Source organism: Hyperoodon ampullatus (genome assembly GCF_949752795.1).
Source record: "Hyperoodon ampullatus genome assembly, chromosome: 11".
In the NCBI taxonomy this organism is placed as follows: Eukaryota; Metazoa; Chordata; class Mammalia; order Artiodactyla; family Ziphiidae; genus Hyperoodon; species Hyperoodon ampullatus.
The window spans coordinates 68,366,858-68,389,951 of record NC_136924.1 but is presented as its reverse complement, the minus strand read 5'-3'; the positions used below and the strand labels follow the sequence as shown (position 1 = coordinate 68,389,951).

Sequence of the window (23,094 nt, the reverse complement as noted above, 5' to 3'; positions counted from 1 at the left end):
TCCTCTATCAAATCCATCTCCTAATCCTATTGGCATTGACTTCAAAGATAATTCTTGAATTTGACCATGTATCCAGCTTCTACCACCACTATCGTAACCAAAGCCACTGTTATCTTTCATCTTTTGTTGGTGCTCTGTGCCTCCTCAGTCATCTGGTTCCACTCTTCCCTCCCCTGATGCCTCCTAAAGTCTATAACAGTAGGCAGTCATCCTCTTAAAACATAAGTAGCAACATGTTGATCCTGAGCTCAAATTACTTCAATGCCTTCCTGCTCCATTTAGAATAAAGGTTACCGTCTTTGCCATGGTCTACAAGGCGGTCCCTTATTTGCCCCTCTCTTCCTCTCTTTCTTCATTGCCAGCCATTTACTCTTTGCTTGCTGTACTTCAGCCATAGGGGCCTTCCACTGTCTGTCAGATCCTCCCAGCACATGTCACCCTCGGAGCTTTTGTCCTTCTCATTGCCCATAACTGAAACCCTCTACGCCAGAGTCAACCACTAGTCCTGACCTCATTCCCTGCTGACCCTTTCTAAAAAGCAAACTTTGTCCTCCTCTATTACTTTTTTTCCTTTAGCAATTTTTTAAATTAAAGTATAGTTGATTTACAATATGGTGTTAATTACTGCTGTGCAGCAAAATGATTCAGTTATACGTGTGTACGTTTTTAAATATTCTTTTCCATTATGGTTTATCATAGCATACTGAATATAGTTCTCTGTGCTATACAGTAGGATCTTGTTGTTTATCCATTCTATATATAAAAGCTTACATCTGGTAACCCAACCTCCCACTCCATCCCTCTCCCAACCCCCTTCTCCTCAGTGACCACCAGTCTATTCTCTATGTCCGTGTTTCTGTTTCTGTTTTGTAGATAGGTTCATTTATGGTGTTTGTCTTTCTCTTTCTGACTTACACTTAGTATGATAATCTCTAGTTGCATCCCTGTTGCTGCAAATGGCATTATTTCATTCTTTTTTATGGCTGAATAGTATTCCATTGTATATATGTACCGTATCTTCTTTATCCATTCATCTGTCAATGGATATTTAGGTTGTTTCCATGTCTTGGCTATTGTGAATAGTGCTGCTATGAATTTAGGTGCATGTATTTGTTTGAATTATAGTCTTGTCTGGATATATGCCCAGGAGTGGGATTGCTGGATCACTCCTCTATTCTTTTACTTTGCTATATTTTTATATTGAAAATAAATGAAAATATAACATTTTATTTAGAAGACTTATCAGTACCTGATATAACATACCTATTTTAAAACGTTATGTGTCTTTCATCTGGATGTATCATTGTAGATTTGCTTTCTGTGGTTCAAGGACCTGACTTAATCCCCTTGCCCTGGAGATGGACATTTTACCCAGGTTTGGCCATTCCTGTCCACAGTGATTGGTTTGAGATTGGACAAGTGGAGAAAATAGGTATCTGCCTAATACTGTTTCTGAAACATTTTGGAAATAGAAGCTCTGATTTTGTTGGAGTTGCTAAACTGGAGCTACTAGTAGCCATTCCACCCATCTATGGGAGTAACTGCTTGAAAATAAAGACAACACAGAGGAAATTACACTTAAGAGAAGGAAAGAGAGATTCTTGAATATTTAGTTTGAGCACCTGGATTTTCAGTTCAATGATCCAATGAATTCATCTTTTCACTTAAGCCAATTTGATTTGCAGCCACCAAAAGATTCTGACGAATATAATTTCACTGCATTATACCTATATTTACCTCAACATTCTCATACAATGATTTCTGGGTAAACCAGATTTTATTGAAGGGTTGGTGTATCTAAAAAGAATGACCACATGGAGGGTTGTAATAATAATATGATATAGTATATTAATATTATTATGTTAATATAACATACCAGTTATATAATAATAATAATCTAATCTAATAATAATCTAATATAATTATAAATAATCTATACTATAAAAATAAATACCCTAAATGTTATACACTAAATAGAGCATTTCCCATAGTCTAAGAGAAAACAACCCAAGAAGTTGAACAATTCATAGGGTGTTTTCTCATCAGTGTTCCATACCCAACCTTACACCTCTGTCCTCAGATATGTGCCTCTCTTAAAAAAAATCCCTCTTGTTTCTAAACTCCCATGGGAGAAACTCCACCCACCTTTTAGGAAATCCTACCCTTATACACAGAATTTGGTTTTATTCCCGGGTCCATCCCTCTTCCCTAGCATTGCATTTCCCCAAGTCTGAGTTTTTCAGCCTATAATAATGCCCAGGGCTGGGAGTGGAATGAGGGAGAGTGGTGGGAAGGGGTGGCACCAGCAGGCCAATCCAAGGTGACCTCTGGAATTTCAAGTGCCTCAGAGTAGCCCAGGGCGGCCGTGGGTGTCCCAAATCCAGACTGCTTTTCAGGTCTCCCTGCTAGGGGGAGTGGCAGACATTTTGTCCAAGTATTTCCGCTGGTCCCACAATTAACTGTTGGATCACACACATACAAGCACTAACAATTCTCAAAGGCAATGTGGTCTAGAAAGCAACGATTTTCTAAGCATCCCCCTGGAGTCTTGCAGAGTGGTGTCAGTTCTTTTTCTTGATCCTACCTCTAACCTTTATTAGAAATGATACTCTCTCAGTCATGATGGGAGCATGAGAAGGTCTTACATGTGCCATAATGTATAGGAGCTGATTAAATTTTTAGCCCAGGGATCCTCCTCCTCCCCAGTGTCCTGGTCTGGGGGAAGTGAGATGGGAAGTTGTCTACAGAGGGGACAGTTTCATTAACTTAGTTACAATATCTTTCTCCCCTGTTGGATCTGGGGCTCCTTGAAATGTTCTAAGTTTCACAGCCAGAGTAGATAGTTAATAAACAGGTGCTGGATTAACGAGTGACATCTGCCATGGTTATATTTAGGATTCATCACTCGTGAATTTGTTAATGGACTTTATTTATACACATTACTAAAAAAATGGATTTGGAGTCTTTATTTTGGGCCAAGCTCTTGCTTTTCCAGAAGTTGCTGATTAAGATGAAAATATCCGAGAAGGAAAATAAATCCTCAAGCGCCAGTAAAATGGAATCAGTTCCCATATTGGCCAGAAGAGGGCAGAGTCCCTGTGGGAATGTGGCAGGATAGATGTATTTTGATACTGCAGAAAGGTTTTGGAGCATAGGCACTGGCTAGGGAAGGGAAGAGTAAGTGGCAAAGAGAGTCTGGTGGTGGACAGAGGAAGAAATAATTTCTAAAAGGTGACAGAAGATTTTTAAAATTCTGTTTACTTCATCCAAATTCATCATTCATTTATTAATTTATTCCTTTATCAAACATTGCTGAGCACTTACTATGTGTCAGACTCTGTGCCTGGGGTGAGCAATGCAGAGATGAACACAGCAGACATGGTCTGGGGAGTGTACAGACCAGTAAGGGTTACAGGAATTAAACAATTAAGTGTGTGTGTAATTAATGATTTTGATAAGAGCTATGGAAGAAAATAACAGGATGTTATGAGAACTGCTTTAAGTTGGAGGAGATCTCTCTGATAAGATGAAACCTGGTGGTTGAAGAGTCATATGGAAAGTTAGGAGACACGTGCTCCAGGCAGAAGGAATAGCTTGTATGAAGGCCCTGAGGTTGGAGGGGGGTTGGAATCTTCAAGGAATTAAAAGCAGGTCAGTGTGGCTGCACAGGGGTAGCGACTGCACAGGGGTAGCGGCCGCACAGGGGTAGCGGCTGCACAGGGTTAGAGGCTGCACCGGGGTAGTGGTATGAGATAGGTTTGGAGAGATGAAGGAGGATCATGTGGGGCCTTTTAAGCCATGCTCAAGGGCTTGGATTGTCTTTTTCTTTTTTCTTTCCATTTGAAAGCAGTCACCGTTTATTAACTGACCAGATTACAGAAATAATCAAGGTAGATACCTTAGTTCATCCTTCTAATAAGCCTATTGATCTGGTGCCAGCATCTCCACCTTCTAGAAGATGGGTGGTCTTTTTCTTCATTACACCTAGTGGAGAAGACAATTTGAAGGGTCACGGGAAGTTGTTTGCTTCTCTGAAACGTTTTCCAACAGAACAGATCTCATGAATCAGCTTCTCCATGCAGATGATGCCACATTTACTAAGTGATTGAGCAATCCATGTGTTATCTGTCAGGGCAATTCACTTCTTGTTGATTTTGCCATAGCCAAACTTGTAGATCAGTTCATTTCCTGACTTCAGGTTTGGGTACCCCCAATGCAATATGTGGTTCCACAATCCGCAGCATGTTGACTGAAGCCTGGTTCAGCTTCACAAAGGTGCCACTGAAGATCTGGAGGAGGCGAAGAAGCTGCAGCACCTTTCGGACCTTTGAGCTCACACCACTGCTACCTCTGATCCTGATGACAAGTGCCAATTTGGGTTCCTCAGGCACATAGAAGTCGCCAGCTTTTCTTGCCATCCTAGCCATTCGAATATCGCTTCTGTACATCTGCCTCTACTCCTTGTAACAGTGCTTAGCCTTTTCATTGATAAACTTCCTCCTTGCCTTTCAAAGCATCTTTTTTTTTTTTTTTTTTTTTTGCGGTACGCGGGCCTCTCACTGTTGTGGCCTCTCCCATTGTGGAGCACAGGCTCCAGACGCACAGGCTCAGCGGCCATGGCTCACGGCATGTGGGATCTCCCCGGACCGGGGCACGAACCTGTGTTCTCTGCATCAGCAGGCGGACTCTCAACCACTGCGCCATCAGGGGAGCCCTCAAAGCATCTTTTGGATAACTTCTCAGGAGCTTGATCTTCAGCTCTGTGAAATTTCTTTGCTTTTTCTTAAGGGTTTCTGGTACAGCGGGAACCTTCTTTTTCTTCTCTTCTGCACACTCCATGATTCCAGCCAGAAAAGAGCAGGTTTGGATATTCTTGTACGAGCAAAGGGAAGCCCCGAAAGGGTCTTAAGCAGAGGCATGGATCATCTTATTCATATTTTGAAAGATCAGTCTGGGGAGTTCCCTGATGGTCCAGTGGTTAGGACTCTGCACTTTCACTGCTGAGGGCCCAGGTTCGATCCCTGGTCAGGGAACTAAGATCCCACAAGCCGCGAGGCCGGCCAAAAAAGAAAAAAAAAAAATCACTCTGGCTGCAGTGTGGAGAATGAACTGGAGGGCTATTGAGGGAAGCAGGGGTGTTAGGAGGCTGTTACAGTAGTTCAGGGAAAAGACGATGATAGCTTGGACTAGGGTGGTGACAAAACGTGGCAAGAACTGAGTGAATTAGAAACATATTTGAGGACAGACTTGGCAAGACTCGGTAATCAGAGGTTGAGAAAAGGTGTCAAATGTTTTCTGACCACTTTCTATCATGAGCAATTGGGGAAGTCTAGGGAAAGGCAGGCTGGGGGTGTGAGGATGGGGAGTGGAGAGTAGAAAATGAAAAGTTTAGTGTTGGATCCCTGTAGCTTGAGATCCCTGTGAGATACCCAAGTGAAGATATTCTGGCCTGGAGCTCTGAAAGGAGGGCTGAGTGAGAGATTCAAACTTGTGGGTCAGCCTTATATAAAAATGGCATCTAAAGCCATGAATGTGGATGAAGTTACAGAGTCAGGGAGAACACAGAGGGATGAGATGTCCCAGGACTGAATCCTGAGAAACTGTAACCAAGGCAGGGATCACAAACATAGTCTGGATTTTGTGGATTAATGGGAAGAAAGTCCTTTCAGAAATGTATCCAGTGAGGGGCCACCTCATCTTTCTTTCCTTGTAAGGAACTCTTATGTATTAGTTTCCTGCTACCACTGTAACAAATTATCTCAAACTCAGTGGCTTAAAACAATACAGATTTATTCTCTTCAGCTTCTGGAGGTCAGAAGTCCAAAATTGGTCTCACTAAAATTAAGGCATTGGCAAGGGCTGCGTTCCTTCTGAAGGCTTAGGGGAAAATCTGTTCCCTGGCTTTTTTCTGGCTTCTAGAGGCTGCCCACATTCCTTGGTGTGTGACCTGCTTCCATCTTCAAAGCCAGAAAATGACAGGTGGAGTTTTTCTCTTGCTGCGTCCCTCTGACTCTGAGTCTCCTCTCTCCCTCTTTTATTTCTAAAGATGCCTTGCGATTCCATTGGGCTCACTGGGATAACCAAGGATACTGTCCTCATCTCAGGACCTGCTGATCAGCTGCTTTAATTCCATCTGCAGCATTAAATCCCCCTTGCCATGAAATGTATTGTAACAAATTCACAGGTTCAGTAGATTATGACATGGGCATCTTTGGGAGTCATTATTCTGCCGACCAAACCTTACAAGTCTTGCTTATTCCTCTTTGGAAAAGTGTAAAGGAGTACACACTACTCCTCAAGTCCTAGGAGAAAGTCTTCCGTGATAGTCCAAAAGGGTGCACTTGACAAAAGTGGTGAGATTTGCTTGTGTGTCTGTGTATAGTTGTGTGCCCATACCTATATTTCGGCAATTCACCCAGTTGGATAAGAAAGAAAAACAACTAGTGAAGTCATTGATTAGGGACTTGTTTATATTTATTCCCTTGTCAACTAGAATAGGGATCCTTGGGCTGTTATCATAACGAATGTCTCTGTCTTAGCGCATTTGGGCTGCTATCATAACGAATGTCTCTGTCTTAGCGCATTTGGGCTGCTATAACATAATACCATAGACTGGGTAGCTTGTAAACAATAGAAATGTATTTCTTACAATTATGGAGGTTGGGAAATCCAAGATCAAGGTGCTGGCAGATTCGTAGTGTCTGACGAGGACTCGCTTCCTGGTTCATAAACGGCCATCTCGCTATGAACTTCCAGGAAGGGGTGAAGGATCTCTCTAAGGTCTGTTTTATAAAGGCACTAGTCCATTCACGAGGGCTGTACCTTCGTAATCACCCCCAGGGGCCCCAACTCCAAATATCATCACATTGTGAGTTAGTATTTTCAACAGATGAATTTTGCAGGATACAAACCTTCAGTTTATAGCAGTCTCTTAGTAAAACATAATGTCACTTAATACTTATTAGAATGGTAAACAAACAAACAAACAAAAACACCCACGTGTGCCTCCCCACCCACCCTGCCCTGACGATACTGGCACTGTGTATTCAGTAACCTGTAACAATCATTTGTGGCTGGTACCAGTGTCACAGAAACTCTAATCTACACAGAAGGAAATTGAAGTTTTCGGAGGTTATGTAGATGTCATTATGCCAAAGTCACCCAAATAATACAAGATTAAGGTGGAGACAGAATTCAGTGCTCTCTGACCCCAGGCCCATGTCCTTATTTATTCCTTCATCTTGCTTCTCTCAGAGCTGTTTTCTATTTAAGAGGCAAAAAGTCCGAGTTGGACTATGATATATACATACGGAGAATCATATTGCATGTACATATAGATATGATATATACTAATACATATGAAAAAGCCAAATATCTACTAACCCATTGACGTTTTTGGTCAATATAGATATAAAAAAGCAAAGAAGGCAGATTGAATGAAATCAGCATTTTTATTACTTGGCTGATATAAATTTTACTTGGACAAATGGGTGTTTGTTTATTTACCCAATAATGTTCCCCTTCCCCCCGTTTTTTATTATGGCAAAATATACCCAATAATGTTTTGTATTAAAAAAGATGAGACTTTGGTGTCTAAATTTTTTTGAGTGAGTTAATGCACTTTCTTGAAGTAAATACTTATTCATTTCAATTCTCTTTTAAAGAAATATTTGAGGCTACAAACTTATACCCGAGAACCACTTTAACTGTTCCCCATACGTTCTGATATGTAATACCTTGATGGTTGTTCAGGTCTAGATATTTCATAATTTCCGTTATCATTTCCTTTTTAACTCATGAATTGTTTGGAGGTGCTTTTAATCAAAATGTGGTATTCCTCTTTTTCTATATTGCTATTGTTGTCTAACTTAGTGATAATGTGGTTAAAATGTAATCTCTATGACATCAAATTTTTGAAAAATTTCGTGCTGTCTTTGTGACTGGTATGGGATCGATTTGGATAAGTGTTGTATGTGTGCTTGAATAGAACGTGTATCTTCGATTTGGGGAGTACACTTTCATGTAGCTGTAATTAGCATGTTGAATCCATGATGCATGGCCTGCCACAAAAATACAATTTAAAAAATTTTCAGTGGGAGTAAACTTCCTCTGTCCCTGGAGATAAATTCCGGAAATTGTGGTGTCTTTTCTGTGGACTCTGAAGTAATAAACAGTCCTGTTCTCACTTTGGTCCCCAAATCACCATCTCTGGTGAGTGTCTGGCAGGAAATATCAATCAGTGCTTCAGTCTACATTCAGGTGAGATGGCACCTCCCTCCATGTGGATGGCTGTGGGCTGCCTCGGGGGATATGGCTGGCTTCTGGATCCTAGTCTCTTCTCTCTCCCCCATCAGCTTCTTCTTAAGCTGCTGCTCTGTCTGTCTAAACTTCCTATCTTAGTGAATGGCACCAGCACCCACTGCCTAGGTCAGAACTGGCAATTTTCCCAGACTCCTCTTCCCATTTCCACTCCTATTTCTAACAAACACCAAGAGTCATCAACTCTGCTTCCCAAGTATCTCTCAAATTGGTCCAATTCTTTCCATCTCTGCTGCCGCTGCCTCTGTTCAGACCACCTTTATCGCTTGCTTGCATCATTGCAATCACCTGCGAGCTGATCCTCATCTCCATTTTGCACCCTACTTAATTCTTTCTGCTGTAGCCAGTGATTTTTCTAAAGTATAAATCTGATTACATCATTCTCTGCTCAACTCATTGAGTGGTTCCCTATAGATCATAGAATAAACTTCAAACTTCTTAACTTTGTTTACACGGTCCTTCAGGATCTGGCTCTGTTTTAAAAAATTTCTCTCCAGAGTCTTCTGTGATCATTTCCCTCTTCCTAAAACAAACCTACACTCTAGCCATTCTTACAGGCCCTAAAATATGCTATGCTTGTTCACCTTGAAACATAATGTATAGGACTTTATGTCTTTGAGATTGATGATCTTTCTTGAGTTTACATATTTTAACTCCAAAAGAGTGGAATGATGGAAAAAAGATTAACACACACACATGCACACACACAAATACATACAGATATACACATACATTTGTGTATATAGACACATATATATTAATATATATTTGGGATAAATATATGGAAAATTTACATAAATGTATGCATATATGATGGAAATTAGCAATCAATAGATGCTTTTAAAAATTGTACATGGATATTCAGTTGTAGACAGCAGGTTACACAATACATTAATTTTCTCTTCTTCCCTAGATTCCATCAGAATCATAGTAAAGGCATGTAAAAGCAATAAATCCATGAGTACACAAAGAATGTGATTGGAATCAATAAAAAATAAGAGATTTCCACATATTTCTGGAATACAGATTCAGCAAATTTTGCAGAGCAGAAGAAGCTGCCTCTTCCACTGCACACAGAGGAAGATAGAGACAAGAGAAATCAGATTTGCCCAGAGGAATCCCAGAAAGACTTAGGATTCTGGAATTCCAAGCAGAGTAGTGGGTGGTATTTAGGCTTAGGGCTGAAATCAGGGTGATTACATGGGTCAGTGGACTGCCATCCATTTCTTTGGACATAAAATGTCATCAATTTGGTTTCTCTCCTGAGCCTAGAAGTCAGAGGTGACTTCCCAGGAGACCTCAAGTGTCTTAAAAAAAAAAAAAAAGAAAAAAAGAAGACCTGCACATACCTGTGGTATGAAGAGTTGAAAAGATAAAATCAAGAAAATCCCCAGAAAACAAAACAGAGAGAAATTCAAAAATATATATTTAAAATATCCAAGCAGCGTAGAGGATTAAACCAGCCCTATTTGATCAACAGGGCATCCAAAAGATAGAATAGAGAAAACAAAGGTGAATAAATTATCAAAGGAACAATATAAGAAAATTTCCCAAGATTAGAGTCAAATAATCAACTTCTCAGTGAAGCATTCCCGGACTAGCCCATTAAAACTGTAGTCCCTCCACCTAGCCCCTCCTTACTTAATTGTTCTCTTTTGAACTTATAACCACCCGGCATACAATGTATTTTACTTGTTTGTTTAATGTCTCTCTTCCCATTAGAATGTAAGTTCCCTGCAGGTAAGGCATTCGGTCAGTTTTGTTCACCGGGGCATCCTCAGCGCCTACTCAGTGCTTGGTACAGTCGGTGTTCAATAATTATTTGTTGACTGAATGAATAATGGAATGACTCAAGAGATCTAAACCCTCATCTGCTGTGGAAAGAATTCAGTTGATAACGCCTCAAATTGGTTTCTCAATAAAATGATATATAGGCCTATAATTTAGAAATATGAGACAACCCCCTGAAGCAATTACTAAAAGAGTTAAAGGCACTTAACTGCATCTGAGGAATAAGATGGGAGAGTAGGAGTGGGAGGGGGCAAGTTGCTGTTGATTTTCATTGTAAGTTATTGCAAACTATTTGCTTTTTTCACCATGAGACTGTACTGTTTTTTTTGAGAGTGTATATGTCTTAGAAAACATTTTGTATTTATTTTCTGTAAATATATATCAACAATAATAATAGCTAACATTTATTGAGCACTTATTACATGCTAGGCATTGTGCTAAGCTTTATATGGATTCTTGAGGAATGTATTACATATCTGTTGTCATTTTACATGGATTGAAAACATCTGGATTTAACTTAAAAATAGAAAAAAAACCCCTTCAATCCCCAAATGTAAATATTTAGTAAGCTTAAACTCAATCAAATAAATTCTGCTTCTCAATCTTCATAACAAAGATATGAATTTGATATGCCTCTTCCTCTCCTTAAAATGCAAGAAACAAAGCATCATGCAATATTTTTAAAAGTTTTTATTTATTAAGAAATCCTCATAGAACTGCAAAAGCACCTGTCAACAGGAACTATAGAAACTGAAGGAAAAATTGTGCTTAAGCTCTTTTGGAGACATCTGTCTGTGTCATCTGCTTGCTTTTCCCACCACCCTTCTTTCCGCATTTCTCTTTCAGTCGGTTCATCTGAAGTGTAATTGACCTTTGTTTCAGGAAATTTATGGGATTTTCACAACATGAAATGGCTTCTGACGGAGTCATTTTTGGGCCTCAGCTCTGATCTGCTTCCTCCTGTCTGTGCCCGGATATTCTGCTGTGACGCCATCCATCGCTGGTTCAGGAACACGTGGTGCCATCACCGCGGCAAATCATTCTTCCATCATTCCAGAGGTGAAATTGAAACATTGATAGCTGTTAACAAAAATCCTTTTAGCACAGTTCTGTCGTTTGGACGCTTCTGGGGTTTAGCCTGTGCTCTGGATCTGCTGGGAGCAGCCCGTTCTTCCCTTTCCTTTTTGCTTGACTAAACTCCTCCTCATCTCTCAGGCTTCAGCTGAGATGTGCCCCTGGAGAAGCCTTTCTCGACAATGACCCCACCTGAATGTGGATCCTGCACCTCCTGCAGCTCCTGGAGTATCCCTCTGACATTGACTTCATAGACTGAATTGTTGCTGCCATTTATTTTCAGTCTCCTGTGCTGGACCTCATGATCCCTGGGCACAGAGACTGAACTCTTCGTTTTGCTAGCTCCAGCACACGGTGTGGTGCCCTGGTATGTAGTAGGTGCTCAGTAACCATTTGAATGAATGAATGAATGAATGAAAGCCACTGTCACTGTGTACAGTTCCACTTTAGTTTCACATACTGAGTATGTATGAAAAATAACAACCAAAACAACTGGACAGCTGTGCTTAACAATTTCTGAGTGAAAGGCTAATGAGTTAAATAATCTTGGCCTAAATCCAGAAGTTAAGGGAAAAAGATAGCGAGAAGGCTGTGCATATTTCCTGTGTTCTGTAGGAAATAAATATTTCCTAAGCTCTTTTCCTCCAGCAATTTCCGAAGTTGAGAATGCACCATATAATTTTATAGCCCCATGAAAGAAGAAAGTAAAATGCTTTCAAAATGGTTTGTGCCACATGCTGTAACTTAGCCTCTTATTTATGGCTTGAAAAATAGGTGAGGGAAAGTTGTTATATATTCCTATTTCTTCAGAGCCTTTGAATAATAGTTAACAAAGACCACACTGAAAATTGAACTTACCTTATCACTCATGAGATCAGGTTCTGAGTTATGTGAAGCAAAAATGTTTCCAATACAGTCCCCTCCGCCACCAATCCCTCCATCCCCTCAGCTGGCATGAGAGAAGCATCGTAGTTACTTCATGCCTTTTCTACTGCTACTCTTCATTGGACCAGAGCTAATACGCACTGAATGCCCTTCCAAATGATAGGAAAAAGTTGAAAGAGAACTTTAAAGGTGATTTTAAAATTTTAATCTAAGGCTAGTTGAAAGATGATTGTTTGAGGTCGTTCTGTGATTATTGGGAAATTGGGCAAGATTTCATTTTTTAGTTCAAGTATGTGACAGGCGAAGAAATAGCAAATCAAAGAGAAAAATAGAAGAACAAAATTATTCTACTTTGATGGCTTATGTGTTTTATCTGTGATGCTAGATTTTCAGTTTATGTAACTCTGAGGGAAAATGAATACATCAGGATGCTATTAATAATAATTGTGGGAAATTTTTCATTGATTTATGTGAGATCGGACTCTGGCCCATTGTCTATTTTCATGCGGCAGTTTTTTCTTTTGTAAGAAAAGTACTTTGGTTAAACAGAGTGTATCTTTGACCTGAATGGTGTTCCAGAGACATTTTTAGTTACAAGTTGAAACAGTGTTGGTCCCAAATCTGTTACCAGAATAATAGTCACATTATCTCTCATTCATCTATGGGTGATAATATGTGATGTTTCAGTTACTTTCTTCACTAGCTCTACTTTGTTTACTAGACCCTAGTTGGCATTGTATATTGTTATTATTTATGCTTAATTATGAATTACTTTTTATGTTATCTTAAATTTAAGGAAGAACATATCTCCCACACATATTTAAAGTTAAGTATATATATATAAATATATATTAATATATAAATTAAAATATAAATATTAAGTTAAATTTTTTTAACTTAAATTATATTAAGTTAAATATATAAATAAATATATATACATTTTATACATATATACATGTATGTATATGTGTTACATATATATTTACACATATAACTGCAGTGGTTGTGAAATAGACAAGCTCTCTCATAAAGCTCCACTGCTGACTATAAGGTTACTATTTTGCCATTTGTTGGTTTCAGACTCCAGTAGCTTCTATTATCAGTCCAGGAAGTTCCTTGTTTCTCTAACCTGGAGATATAATAGGAAGCCATGTACAGTGAGCTATGGGAGAGCCAGGAAGGGTTCCCCCCATCCATTACTCTTTCCTTATTCTAAATTCTCATCACTTGGAACTGATTCCTTTGTGTTTAGGCTTTGTGGACATCTTAGTATCACAGAATCCTAGAATTTTAAACCTAGAAGGAATATTAAAGATCTGATCCAACCACCTTCCTAAGCCTGTAGATAAGGAAACTGAAATTCAGAATTTTGTCCAAGGTTTTACACTCTGAGGGTGGTAGAACCACTAGAATCAAGGTCTTCTGAAGGTCACTTCTGCTGACTCTCACTGTGTTCATTCATTTCTTCGCTCTTTAATTTACGGCATAGTCAGGATCCTTCTGGGTGAAAGTGAGAAAAACCCAAATCTGACATACTTCAAGGAAAGAAGAAACATTATTAGCCTCTGGGCACGATAGGCTCAAATAATGTCTTCCACACTTGGACTGTCTCCAAATCTTGCCTCCTGTCTGTGTGGGCTTCATCCTCAGGCAAGCTCATCCCATGCTGTGGCAACACGCCTTCCTCCTCACCACCCTCCCCTCAGAAGTTACAGGCATGCATCCTACCAGCTTTAATTCCACCAGAGTGAGAAAGGCTCATTTTCCTAGTTAGTCCCAGAAAAGTGGTGACATGAAATCTCACGGGTTTGCCTTGGGTCATGTGCCTGAACCAATCAGGGGGTCAAAATAGATCAACTGGCCTAGCTTAAGTCACATGCTCTCCCCTGCCACCAGGGGAATCTCATAGGCTGAGAGTGAGGGAGAAGAACTTCCTCCAAAAAATTAAAAAGCAAATAAAAATCGGAGTGCTGTGGCAGAGGAAAGTAAAATAGAGACCAAGCCGTTTAAAGCAACCGCTATCAGCTTCAAGTGCATACTGTGTCTCAGACACTGTGCTACGTGTTTGTCTGGGTAGCATCTGTTGTTAGTTCATTTGCCTACCAGTTGTTTTTTTTTTTTTAAATGAACATGCTGGCCGAAAGCTGAACTGACAGAAATGGAGTCAAGGAGAGATTACATTGGATGTGTTGAGGGGGTGATGGGGAGACAAAGGGGAGAGGTTTGGGGTGCAGAACCCTGCGCAGGAGAGGAAAAGTGAGGTCTGAATGAAGGTCAGCAGGGGCCCAGAGGACAGGAGAGATCTGGGAAAAGGCCTATGAGAGGTTACCGGTCTCCACTGGGCTATCTGCTCGGTCTCAGCTCCGCTCCCTGAGCAGATAACCCCGTGGAGATGCGGCGCGGTTGATTCATTCATTCGTGCATGCATTTTGGGAGGGCCTTCTGTGGCCAGCTGCTGTGCCAGGTGCTAGGGAGGCAAAGGTGGCAAGACGGATCTTCCCTCATCATCCTCCGGGGGCATGTTACACAAAGCTTCGTGACAACTGCAGGAATTGCTACCAGGGAGAAGTCCAGAGTGTTCCAAGAGAATTTACAGAGGACCTGACTGTGTGCAGGATGTGGGCAGGGAGAAAGGCAGAGAAGGTCCCCTAGAGTAATACTTGAAGTGAGACTGAAGAACAGGAGGAGGCTTGCTAGGGCGGAAGAGAGGCCAGGGGAAGAGAAGGAATTCCAGGCAGAGGGTACTGCAGCCTGTGCGAAGGGGTTCAACGTTGTTGGGGAACAGTGGGGAAGACCAGTGACTGCTCAGGCTGGAAGAGGAATAAGAGCCAGACCATGCCACTCGCTTCGGGCCACTGGAAAGATTTTGAACTTTATCTGCAGGCATTAGGCTTGTGATCAGATTTGTGTTTTTAGAAAGATCACACTTGCTGAGGGTGGAGAAAGAATTGAGGGGGGTGGGTGAGACTACACAGCCAGAGCTTAAAGAGGGGATGGTGTAGAAGTGGCAACAGAGTTGGAGAGAAAGCGATCACAGTCAAGAGGTGACTTGAGGACGTGGGGTGTGAGGGCGAAGCTGGGGTGAAGTGAGAGTAGCATCGCCATATATGCACTACTGAATGTAAAATAGCTGGCTGGTGGGAAGCAGCCACATAGCACAGGGAGATCAGCTCGGTGCTGTGCGATGACCTAGAGGGGTGGGATAGGGAGGGTGGGAGGGAGGGAGACGCAAGAGGGAAGGGATATGGGAACAGATGTATATGTATAACTGATTCACTTTGTTATAAAGCAGAAACCAACACACCATTGTGAAGCAATTATACTCCAATAAAGTTGTAAAAAAAAAAAAAAGAGGGAGCGGATATGGGGACACGTGTATGCATGTGGCTGATTCGCTTTGTTGTGCAACAGAAACTAACACAGTACTGTGAAGCAATTATACCCAATAAAGATCTATTAAAACAAAATAATAAAATAAAAAAACATCTGAAACAAAACAAAACAAAATGAGGTCTTTGAATTTCTTAGTATTGGAAAGGTGACTTCAGCTTCAGTTGGACAGGCAGTGCAATATACCCATGGGTTTGTGAAAGTTTCACATTTTCGTTAGCTGGTTGAATAGCAGGTTTTATTTTCCATGACAGTATTAAATTGGCTGGGGATTAGGCTGAATGTAATTGTTTTATAGCCAAATGGATCCCATTGTAATAGTGACCATATATCAGCCTGCCAAGTGCCTGATTTAAGAGTACAAGGCCACAGGGAACTTCTCTGAGCCTACAGATTTGCTGACTAAAGATAAAGGAATGGGACCTTAAACTCTGGCAGCCCCGCAGAATGTCCTGGGTCTTAACGGTCTTGCTTGCTACAGTTTAGCTAATCCCTTAAATCTGTAGGAGTTCATATATGTAGACTCTGGAACTATATTCTTGGATTGATGAATGGGATGAATAGCCAGGTTCAGATGCTCTGCAGTGCCATGGAAGAATTCCAGTTGATGTGGGGCAAAGACTCCAAGACTGGGTGTGCCATAATGATGGTGGTCTCCGGGAAAACCAGCTTTGCCAAAATGAATTTGAGCCTGGGAAGCTAGAATTAAATATGTTAGGGATTTGCAGCCGAAAGAAGGTTTATCCCGAGCAGTGATTGATAGGATAGTCTACGGTTGTACAATAGTCTAGAGAACAGTGTGTGGAACCAGAGTCAGGGACTTATGGCTCTGCCATTTACCACCTCTGTCTCCCAAGCCAGTCACTTACGCTTTCCGAGCCTCAGTTAACCTATTTTTAAAGTAAATATAATAATAATAATAATAATACATGCCATGTCACCCAGCATGGTGCTGAAGATGAAAATGACGAAATGAAGATGAAAAGAAATGAAATTTGTGAAAGTGCTTTGTAAGCAAAAAATGAAGATGCCAAAAGAATTGTCATTATTTGTTCCAGTCAAGATAGGCCAGGGCTTCCCTGGTGGCGCAGTGGTTGAGAGTCCGCCTGCCGATGCAGGGGACACGGGTTCGTGCCCCGGTCCGGGAAGATCCCACATGCCACGGAGTGGCTGGGCCCGTGAGCCATGGCCGCTGAGCCTGCGCGTCCGGAGCCTGTGCTCCACAACGGGAGAGGCCACAACAGTGAGAGGCCCGCGTACCGAAAAAAAAAAAAAAAAAAAAAAGATAGGCCAAATTGTACCATGGTCAGAAATAGCAACATCTTGCCTTAAAACAAGGTCTCTTTCTTGCTCCTTCTGGCAAAGTCCACTGCCTGCTTGGCAACTCTTAGGGTATCACTCTTCCATTCATGTTGAGGATAAATACGTGACTTTAGGGATCTTTGCTCACATTGACCTCACCTCACTTTCTGGTTATGCAGTGGGCCCCACTGGCTGTACCACTGTAAAAAGCAGCTGCTGTTTTCCCCCTCTCCTGGGTTTGTTTTCCCTTCTGGAAGTGCATTTGGATTTTTCTTTGGGCCATCAGGCATTTCATGTTTTACACGGGGCTGGATCTTCTCCACACCACCAGTTCAGTCACCAGGGGAAATTGCAAACAGGAGAATCTCATTGTTTACTCTCTTTTTCTCTTCTGGAATAAGCAGTCACTTATTCCTGACTGGTCCAAGGAGACTAGTATCCTTAGGTGACCAAAGGGAAATCTAAAGGGGGTACGGAGTTCAGTGGAAGAGGACTGGACAGAAGAGAACTATTAGGTGGCCTGAAGAATGCTAATGAGAAGGTGAGGGGCAAAGACTGGCTGTAGAAGTGCAGTTAGCTTAGCCTCGTTAGGCTGGGGGGCTATAGCTGGAGGCTGGAATTTGGAGGGAGAACTGGAGTTAGGTGCTAGGATCTGGGAGGAGGAAGACCCCCGAGAAGCCCCCCTCCTCCAACACTGTGATACATTCAACCAAGAACAAAAGTCAGGAGCCTGGAGCAGCCAGGGCTGAGGGCTGGACTGAATGGCAGAAAGGAAGAGACCCCACAAGCAAATGAAGCTGCGGGGCATAAGGGACCCCTAAGACCATTGCTGTAATGGAGGTGATTTGCATCTTGCTGATTTTTCAGGGGTGATTCCTTTTAGTAACCAAATCCATTGAGATCAAACACAATGCAAACCACAGTGGGAAAAAGGAGTCTGTACCTATATTAATGATTTCCATGCATGGAATGTACAACCAAAATCAGGTTTGAAAACCTTGATACCTTTTGGACCATGTCTGTGGATATTCCTGTGTGCAAAGATCAAATAATGGTAGAAACTAGGGGAAAACATGCTAGCTTTAAGCCCACCCTTCAGCCAGAGTCCAGATAACAGAAATAACAACCAACCCTGTATAGCACCTTCTATATGCTGAGTGCTTTTCAGCATTTCACCTATATTGACTTCTTTAATCTTCACAACAACGCCTTTTTCTTTTTTTTTGGCCATGCTGCGCACCTTGTAGCAGGATCTCAGTTCCCCGACCAGGGGTTGAACCCCAGGGCCACAGCAGTCCTAACCAATGGACTGCCAGGGAACTCCCACAACAACGAGTGTAGACAGATGCTGTTATTATTTCTATTTAAAGATGAAAAAAAAGGATCCCAGAATAGTTATGTGACTTGCGAGTTAGTGGGAGAGCCAGGATTCAAACCCAGGCAGTCTAGTTCCAGAGTCCATACCTTTTGCACCATGTGGGGCAACGGGATGTCTTGTCCTGTGTCCCTGGTCATCACCACATTTGCAAGGGGGTTGAACGACCTGCATCTTTTGGAATGATGCCACTTAAATGGCAATTCTCTTCCTTAGATTCCTCTGTGACATAGCTGACATGGCCTGCAGAACCAGCAAACGCCAGTCAGTGACATGGCTTGGGAGGTCACTAGAGCTCCTGGGATCTCAAATATTCAGGGAGAAGTTGCGGCTGGAAGTTACAGGACTCCTCTTTCCTCCTGCCTCTCTGGCTTCTCAGAGGAAGCAGACCACTAGGGCTAGATCTGCATCTTCTATTTTTCCTCCTGCAGCAAGTTTCTTCCTAGGTAGGTAGCCCGCCCTCCCTCCACCACCGGCCCTCCACATCTAGGTTCTGGCAGTGAAGCATTTTCACACGTTGTTACTCTATGTTTCCAAGAATGTCTGCTTAATCTAGGATTAGGGCAGCCGCAAAACAGGTGGAATCCGCAATTGAGAAAATAATCAGATGAGAGAAGGAGAGATGGACTAACTGATCACAAGGGGTTGGCTCAAGTACAGGGGGAGGATTAGGGTCCTGGAAGGCTGGTAGAAGTGAGGCAGGGACGACCCCTGGATGAATGAGAGTAGAGGCGGGTATTAAGGTTGTGAATCAGGTTGAGAAGCAGGAGACAAGAACCCAACTATTATAAACTGGACACAAAGTGGGGTGCTGATCACTGACACGAGGCCTTTCCCATAGGCTCTACCGGGACTGGGTATGAGAGTAGGACAGGGGCATGGCTGCCTCAGCATGGATGGAGTCCCGAACGCAGAGGAGGGGGTGGGGGGGTGGGCAAAGGGTCGTTCTGCAGCCACTTCACACCTCCTTGAGGAAGAGACCAGATGGCCAAGTTTTACAGATGGCTAAACTCAGACTGTGGGTGTAGACCTCTGTTGTTGCCTTCTGACTCTGGTCGTTATCCATCTGCATTTCCTATTTCACAAGTAATTTTTATTCTTTTCAACTTCTCTTCCCCTTTTAGGCTAGATTTCTTAGAGCTGAAGAGCAATTGCTCAAGGATGACCTTGCCTAACTTGAAGAATTACTCTTGTTCAATAAAAAATTAATCTTATGTAAATAAAACTTGATAAGAAGTGCATCCATGCTGCCCTGGTCCCCTCTCTTGGGCTTCTTGTTTCCCTTTTCTGAAGTTTCATTCACTGGTCTATAATCTCAGCTTGCATCACGTCCCACTGACTACTAGATTGTTATTCATTCTGTAGTACTGTTTTTATTGCTGCCCGGACACCTAAACCACTTACCATCCCTGAATTCACCAGTCGAGCACCCCTAGCCCTATTAGAACATTCCCCTCCGCCGCCAGCCCCCGCTTATGAAACGCTACACTGGCTGAGACTCAGTGTCCCTGCAGCCCCAGGATCCTTCTCTGATGACGGCGCTACAGCCCTTGTGTGAGAGGACCTGCGATTTGTCTCTGATATTGGCAGAGTTCAAGATGCGTTGAGCCACTTTCAGGGTAACTCAATAAGGTTCTATTTACAGAGCTCTTTCTTGAGTTCAGCTCCCTCAGAAGTTTTGACTCTCTGTAGGTAGGGATGAAGTCTCATTTACCTTTATTGCCCCAAATGATATCCAGTACATATTAGAGGCTCCTCTGATATTTGAATGCATTGGCTGATTTTTTGGACACCCTCCTTGAACTTAGGTTTAAACTTAAGAGATTTCTTAATAACTTTCACAAGTGTACTACTTATTGTTTGAAAGCAATACTTTTAACTTTTCTAAAAAGAAAAGGAAAGAAAAGCTTACTCAGAGATCATTTAATGAGCATTAATTCTAAAATATGGGAAGTTTTTTTTTATCCCATTTATCTACTTATCCTATTCTGGACATAGTATGTCCTTTCTTAGTCTTTCTTTTTCAAGCCAAAGATTATCTCTTGGTTTCTTTGTTTTCAAGAAGTAATTTCTTCTCACGTGCTTTTCTATATTAATAAAAATGAAGAGACTAAATATGGGTTACATTAAATACATTTGGGCTGTCTGTTATTAGGCTGAACTAATGATCCACCCCAGCAGGAAACAGCTTTCCCTCCTTTAAATTCTTACAATTTGTTGCCTCAACAGTTTACTTGGTTCTTTTTGCATGCTGCCTGTATTTTTGCACCTGCATAATTTTTTTCCAAGGAGATAATATTTTGAAAGCCCTCTTGGTCTGGGACTTAAAGCATAAAGTAGGCACTCACAAAATATAGGCTGTGAAAATAAATAAATGAAGGAATGAAGTAGTAAATTTGACAATAAATTTCCTGACAGGAGATTTCTTAAAATGAACAAGTGCTTCCTAAGAACTAAACACGGAGAGTTTTAGTGACAATGGTGGCAGCACAACCCAGAGGATTTGGCTTTAAAAAATCCTGGATCTACTCCTAACCACCAGCAGAGTTATAAAGATGATCTTGAACTTGGTGGAATGATTCTGACTCTGCTTATAGGTTTTATAGAGTAGAAAGAATCCTATTCAGTAGACACTTTGTGACTTTCATTTCTTATTCTTTTCACCAAACTATTGGACCTCTACAGATACTAAGTCAAAGATAACTGACATATCAGTTACTCCCATTACAAACTTTGTAGATGCAGGCCTTCAATGGAAATTCTCTAGTTTTAAACTGTAGACCATTCTTCCTTTACATTTCTTTAAGGTCATCTTTGTAGCATTAAATGTCAGGCAATGAAAGGTGAATTTAGGGCAGTTGATTTAAGAAGTATGATACAGCCTTCCCTCAGAATCCACGGGGTATTGGTTCCAGGATCCCCTGCCAATACCAAAACCCAAGGATGCTCAAGTCCCTTATATGAAATGACTCAGTACAGTCGGCTATAGGGAATCCATGGCTGGTTGAATCCGTGGATTCGGAACCCGCAGAGGGCCTTCTGTACTTTAAAACTTTATGTTCGTGTGTGTAGAGGTGTGGGTGCACACAACAAAACGACTTGTGAAAGTCTCTCTCCTTGACCTGTTTTGACCAAACTTTATTACTCATTTAATGGAGTCATGACAAAGAGTAGGAATCAAAACACATGGGGATCACAGAGGCTGTTATGTTTATTGTGCAGAACAGACAGTGATAATCCACTAGAGAAATATTTTCAACAAGCAAGCGATTCAAAGTACAATCATAGACAGCAACTCTACATGAAGAACAAAGTTAGAAGACACTCAAAGAAACAGGGAGAAAGTCAACTGCAGTTCAACGTCTTGATACTTTTCTCCTGCACACATACCTAACTTGCAGAAATGGTAGAAAAGTTAAATGTCCAGTCTTACTTAGCCCGAGACCAACAACAGCAAAGAACAGTCCTATAAAATTTATCTCCCACAAAAATAAACTATATATATAAAAATTTTATGATGTTCTTACTGTTCCATTGGCCACAAGCTTTTTTCAGTATGAAAAATGAGGTATACTGGGGCTTAAGAGGTAGTAGTGTGTTTTGATTGTACAACGTATAGGAAATAAGAGAGTAATTTCATCAGAGATGGAAACTGCCAGGTGCTCGAGTTTGGCCAACACGAGCAACTGCTTTAGTTTTATGAGCGGGCCAGTGAGGTTTCAAAAGGCCCAACCCAAGACACGGAATGGGGCTTCTTATGAGCCACTGTTTAGTTGCTTATTTAATGCACAGTTAACAGTAATGTTGAGTTTTAATTCTCTTCATAGCTCCTTTGGTGATTCACAACAGTGAGCAATCTGCCAGTCTCAGAGAGGTATGTGGCCTTTGAAACTACCTCCCTGAAGCGGCTGGAAGAGAGATGGTTTTGAGTTTCATTTGGCATCAGTACTAAAAGCCAGACTGACACAAGCCGTCATGAGAAGCTACCTCTTGGCCCAGTTGATAATACCATGTTAAAAAGTCAGCACACTCACTAGGAGAGAAAGGAATAAAAACTCTACATAAGAAGCGTTTAAAATAAATCTGGTTGAGACATATTACAAAAATCACATTTGTGTAAAATACATGAAAATATCTGTCAAGCATTTTCTCATATTCAACTAATCTTCAAAACACATATTTTTGATTGCATCATGCAAAAGCTGAGCTTGTTGCATCTCACCTACAAAGCTTCAAGTTTCTTTGAAGGTTGGCTTTATTTTATTTATTTGCAAAAAAGTATGTAAAAACGTGTTCCTTTCTATCAAAAGCCTTTTACAAAAATAGTTTTGACTAGGGTTAGCTGCAGTCTGAACTATTTCAAACATTGACAAAAATGAATGCTGCAAGTAACAAGTTCATTCCTTTTGAAGTCTGGAGGTAGGTCTTTGCAAGTCAATTAGTCCATTTCCTTAAACAATTCATGTGAGGTACAAACTTGGAGGGTGATATTTAAACATTACAGTCAAATTTTGTGTGATGTGTAGTGTAAGGAGGAAAAATATCCTTAAGAACCTAGGAGCGACTTGGTTTAAAAAAATTCAAGTTAATGTGGAAAATCTAGCAGAGAAGCTGAAACAAGTATTTGTAAATTTTAATTAAAAAAAAAAACCATAGAAAAATACATAGCCATGCTGAAACACAGTAAGGAGACTGCTTCTTTAACTGTAACTAAGTGTACAAAAAGAACTGTAGATGATTAGCATCACCTACCCATTACTTTTCTTTTTCTTGCATTGCTTGTGTATAGCAGCATGTAGTAAGTACTAAACTGTAAATTAACTGTAACATTCAGAGGTAGTATTGAGCAGTGGGATGTATTGCATCTCTGGCTAAAAGTGCAGTTTGAGTGAAGAGATGGTGAGCTGAAATCAAGGTAAAGCACCTCAGCCAACCATCCTATGTCAAAACGTATTACT

The 23,094-nt window shown here is 41.2% G+C and overlaps 1 pseudogene across 1 annotated transcript; it reads right to left on the bottom strand.

The window, feature by feature from the left end:
- Nucleotides 1-3,899: 3,899 nt before the first annotated feature.
- LOC307060551 (large ribosomal subunit protein uL30-like) lies at nucleotides 3,900-4,839 on the bottom strand (annotated as a pseudogene). The gene is made up of 2 exons: nucleotides 4,697-4,839; nucleotides 3,900-4,500 (listed from the first exon to the last, which is right to left on the bottom strand). The product of its transcript is annotated as a large ribosomal subunit protein uL30-like (transcript).
- Nucleotides 4,840-23,094: the final 18,255 nt, after the last annotated feature.